The sequence below is a fragment of the Lissotriton vulgaris genome, chromosome 3_1 (assembly GCF_964263255.1).
Source record: "Lissotriton vulgaris chromosome 3_1, aLisVul1.2, whole genome shotgun sequence".
Taxonomy (NCBI): domain Eukaryota; kingdom Metazoa; phylum Chordata; class Amphibia; order Caudata; family Salamandridae; genus Lissotriton; species Lissotriton vulgaris.
In genome coordinates, this window is record NC_141689.1 from 1,098,642,120 (window position 1) to 1,098,647,711 (window position 5,592).

General features: G+C 47.3%; 1 pseudogene; it reads right to left on the reverse strand.

Annotated features, from left to right (window-relative positions):
* Window positions 1-2,977: 2,977 nt before the first annotated feature.
* Window positions 2,978-4,514, reverse strand: LOC147727484 (18S ribosomal RNA; annotated as a pseudogene).
* Window positions 4,515-5,592: the final 1,078 nt, after the last annotated feature.

Genomic DNA, 5,592 nt, shown 5'->3' on the forward strand with positions numbered 1-5,592 from the left:
GGTAGTATGTGCCGCATCCGATGTTGTGAAGCCTAGAAAAAACATGTCATATTTTTAGATGTCATACACCACCCCCTATTTCGTCTTGTAATGGAAGAAAATTATAATACATAACCTATTTTTAGTGACGGTTTTGGGGAGGGTGTTAACCTTTTATATGCTTAGCGCCGGGACACCTCCCCAGAGGTAACTGTTCGCGCTCAATAAGTTTCTGTATTATTAATATTATTATTATTACATGCTACACTTTTTGGCACAATTGATGAATGCTTGCTTTTTAACGTGCACCATTTTTCAAATTACAGACAGAAGATTCCATTGTCCTTCTGCCAACAAGAGCTTTTCAATTCACCACCTACTCCTCATCACCAGCAGTGCTTGAAGTTCAAACAAGGTGAGGGCTCCTGCATAGTTATTCTAATAATTAGATGTGTTAAGTTGAAGTATATTGATTCTAGGGAAGGGTGTTTAAACTTTAAAGTCATCTATCACCACTGCTCGCTCGGAATACTGCGCTATTAAAAATAAAGAAATAGTTTTTTTATTTCTTATTTGAAATAAAACTTTAAAACTAAAAAACACTGTGTGGTTTTTGTTCACGAGTGAGTGAGCAGAAGGGTTTGCACTACTGCACTTTGCAGGCATGCTTCCGTGACTCTGATAGGTTGGGACTCGGCTGTGGTCATCTTCTGTTCTTCTGGGTCGTATGATCATTGGTCAGACACACTAGATAGTCGGTCAGGGGATTGGGGGTTCAACTTCTGTTCGGACTGAGGTATGTGGAAAGTCGAACTGCACCTTTCATCAACAATGTTCTATTTCTCTTATCTATACTTCTGTATGTGCAGAATAGTCCCTGAAACACTAGTGGTATGGTATGTGCTCCTATCAAATCAAAAAAGCCAACTACTACCTTATTCTTGGTGGACACATTGACATTTTGTTGTTGGAAATTGTCAAAGCACTTACATTAAGAAGACTGGAATAGACAGCAAGGGCAACCCAGAGGACTGCACTCAGTACCCAGAGCTATTGCTGGATCAGAGTTTTGTTTAACACTGCTTGCCGACTGGGTAAGCTTAGCTACCTATACAGACCAAATCATAATAATAGCAAATAGTAATAGCACAGAGAGTGATAGTAGAGGCAGGATAAGAATATAGAAACAGTCTAAAAGAAGATCAAAGACTATTTTGTAAAAAATAGAATTAGGAAACAGTTTGGAATGAATTAGGTGCTGTAAAAGTTAGGGAAGTATAATTTTTAATATTATCATTACAACAGAACAACTTACTGGGGCCAGCAGAAGAGAGCTCGGAGGACCGATCCTGCCCACCTTGTTCCGCTGGCGTCGCTGTTGTCCTCTTGCCCCTGGTAGTTACTCATGATCATGAAATAAACACAAACATGGATGATTGTTTTTTTGAAATATTTGATTTCTTTGACCACTAGTCGGGAAACAATCCACACGCGGCCCTGCACTTAAGAAAGCGATTTCCCCGATGCAGCTACGAGTTCTACAAATTCAGAACTTGGAGACCTGATCCTACTTTGAAATAACTTTCTATGGAAATTGATACTGTACAAATTGTGTGAGTACTTTTACTTGTTTGTAAGTCCTGACGAAAGCTCCACAGACCCCTAGGGCCTAAGGAGCTGAAACATGTCGACAAACCCACAATAATTATATACCTACAGACCCAGTAACTCGGTCTGTTTCAAGTACAACATTATTTTAACTTATTGGGAACTTACCCCTTAATAAACCACTGGGATTCTTTTCCAATTTTTTACATTATTTTTGCACTCTTTGTTTTGCACGTTGTAAGTGGGGAAACCCTCAATCTCTGGACACTGCACTTGAAACCAGAGGTGCCTCTGGAAGAGGCTGGCAGCCAACATACTGAAGAAAACCCTATGATAACTGCCATAACTACAATGCGGGGCGGATGAAACATATATAACGCACTCCGATTAGCATTGAGTTTTTTAGGGTACTCTTCTTCCTTGAACCCAAGGTTGAAAAGTGTAACAAGTGTCCTTTTTCACTTTTTTGATAAACCTGAATTCTTACCCTGGGGAAAGAAACAAACACATCGATTCCTCATCCCTCCCTGTTGATAAACGACAGTGGCACAGCCCTTCCTTCCACCATCCGCACATTGAGGCGTGCCTGTGCCCCGTTCAAAGCGTACCCTCTGGGAGTCGACCTCCACAATTTGAAGAGTGTTAACAGGCACTCTGCCCAGGGGTCCCTCCAAGCCACAGGCAAGGGGTGCTCCCGGAGTGATGGAAGCAAGCAACCCCACTGCCACTGGCCCCTCGGAGGGACACATGAGTCTTCAAACCCTCAGCACCACCACAAAGGGCTGGGACGAATTAGGTACATAGAAACAAGGAAGGGTCACCCCAACTGCACACCAGTCATCTCCCAACAGGCTTGACCCCAGCATATTCAAGAGTCCCCCGCTTGGGCAGGGGGCCTAAGCCATGCAGGAGGGCTACCCTGGCGGGAGGCACAGGAAGGGAAGAATTGAGTGGCTCCCACATACCACCTGCCATTTGCTGAGAGGAGCCAGTGTACCCTTGCAGCCCCAGCTCTTTCTCTTCCAGGTATCAAGTGCGGGAGGGCTTAAGGTGGCAGAGCCTCTAGGGGTGGTTCTAGACCGTGGAGGAACTGCCATTCAGTTTTCCCCTCACTGGGTCATGCTGTGTGAGCATGGGTTCCATCTCAGGAGGATCTACCACTGTTCCCCTCCCAGAGGGGCCATGGCTACTCATACGCCAATCTTGTGCTCTCAGGTGGCGGAGCCTGCCACACGCCCGGTCCTCACCGAAGCACCCAGGTGGCCATGGACTGATCCACGGGCCTGGATGTGCAAGGGCTGAGCACTGTGCCTACCATGTGTGAGTTCCATCTGGGAGGAGGCCGAGGGTTTTGGGCTGGTGCCGCCCATCGCTCAGGTTGCTCCACCATTATTGATCTTTCCATAGGTTCACCTATGGAAACTTTGTTATGACTTTTACTTCCTCTAGATAGTCAAGTTTGATCATATTCCCAGCACTCCGCAAGGACTGTTGCCAATCCAAGGACCTCACTAAACCATCCAATCGGCAGAAGTGATGGACGGTGTGCACAAAGAGCAGTAGCTTAATCAAAGCTAGCTTATGACCCACACATACTGGGAATTCCTCATTCATGTGAAATAATTGCAATCCCCAATCCTTATCAGGAACGGGGTTCAGTGGGTTACCCTCACCTGTCAGCGAAGTGTAGGCGCACGCTGATCCGATCAGTGTAGGGTGCATTCAGCCCCAGACATCTGAGGCATCCCAGACCTGTTATTGCTCGATCTCGAACGCCACTAGTCCCTCTAAGAATTTAGCATTGAGGAGTCCCATTTGTTATTGGAATTAACCAGACAAATTGCTCCACAACTAAGAACGGCTTTGCACCACTACCCAGAGAATCATGTAAGAGCTATCATTCTGTCAATCCTTTCCATGTCCGGGCCGGGTGCGTTTTCTTGTGTTGAGTCAAATTAAACCACAGGCTCCACTCCAGGTATTGCTCTTCCATTAATTCCTGTAAGTTTCATCTTTGCAACCATACTCCCACTTCTCCAGACGATCCCTCTTAATCATGGCCCCAGTTCTGAAAACTAACAAAATAGAACTGAACTGTAGTCCTATTCCATTATTCCTAGCTGAAGTATTCAGGCAACCAGCCTGCTTTGCACACTCTAATTGTTTCAATGTAAACCCTTCGGACCCCCAGGACACTCGGTCAAGAGCATCAAGGGGCACAGAGAGGCAGGGGCTGGGACAGACGGTAGTTTGCCTTGCGGTGAACAGCCAGCTCAATCCCAAGATCCCACAACAAGATTTTTAACTGCAGCAACTTCAGTATAATGTATTAGAGCTGAAAATACCGTGGCTGCTGGCACCTGTCTTGCCCTCCAATGAATCCTCGTTAAAGGATTTAAAGTGCACTCATTCCAATTACAGAGCCTCAAATGAGTCCAGTATTGTTATTTTGCAATACTACCTCCCCCAGCCGGGAGTGGATAATTTACATGCTTACTGCCTTCCTTGGATGTGGTAACCATTTCTCAGGCTTCCTCTCCAGAATCGAACACAGATTCCTCATTACCACTGGTCACCATGGTAGGCACAGAAAGTACCGTCAAAAGTTGATAGGGCAGACATCCAAATGTATCGTCACTGTCACAGGTACGTGCAATTGGTCCGAGGTTATCTAGAGCCACCAAAGCGGCTGGACAAACCCGGATTGGTCTTGGCCTGATTAATGCATGAATCCCAGGAGGTCAGCGCTCAGTGGCATGTATTAGCTCTAGAATTACCAGTCATTCAAGTTACAGATGCAGCAATCAAAGGAACAATAACTGATTTAATGAGCCATTTGCAGTTTCACTGTACCAGACATTTGTACTTACACATGCATGGCTTAATCTTTGAGACAATCATATGCTACTGGCAGGATTAACCTGGTAGTTCAGGATATGGCGCCACCTAATTCCCCCCTTCTACTCAGGTCAGACAACTGGGGGGCGCAAGCTGCCAAGGCTGCTCAGCCTTCGCTCTGCTGGGTAGGATATGGGCCTCCTTTAAGTGGCAGGCCCTCGATTTGGAATGTCTCTGGCGGGGAGGAAGCTCTTTGCTTGAAACAAAAGACAAGGCTGAAAAAGCAGTCCATCCCTAAACAGACCAAGCGTGCCCAATCGATCGGAGTACACAGCCTGGCTGAGCCCTCCCTTGACAGGTCACCCTGTGCAGGGATGCCAACTTCACGTCCCTGCCAGCTCCCGGGGAAGGTAGGCTTGGACGGGAGGCCAATCCGGATGAGCTGGGAGGCACCCATGGACCCAGGTCCCTGGGGACCAAGGCTGGCAGGCCCAGGCCCTGGATTCGCCCAGCTCAGTATTGCTGGACCTCAAGGGTGTCCGAGGTACCATCTTCCTAGTAACTCGGAGGAAAAATACCCACTTTCTTGTAAGCCGTGTGACAGATGGGAACGAATGCTCGAACATGCCCAACCTCCTCGAGCCCTAGCTGGGATCGGGGATGCAAATGAACCCACACTTGGCAGCCCAGCCATCTGGACATGCTTAATAAATCAGAAAGAAGGGGGCTATGCTGTCCAACTTCCCATTTTAATGTCATGTGGCCCCTGGGGAATTGGGTCCACGGGCAACTTTAGGCTCAGGGAGGTTGGATGACTGCAGGGGTAGTTGACTACAGAGCCTGGTTGCAGTGCTGTTGGCTGCTTGCTGGGAGGATTGACGCAGGGCCTGGCTGCCTGGCCATATGGCAAGTCATTTGACCAAACCCCTGCTGCGCACGTCCAAAGGCTGTATGGAGAGTGGGGTTGGCTGCCTGTGGGGAGTTGTAAGCAGGGCCTGGCTGCAAGCCAGTCCCTGAGGCCAACCGCACGCTGCGCATGGCCAAAGACTGTGTGCAGCGTATGTTTGGCTGCCTGCCAGGGGATAGGCTTTATGTACAGTAACAGCAAATTCTTTAAATGGGGAAGAAACCTTGGAATTCACAGAAAAAACAATTGTTAAAGTAATG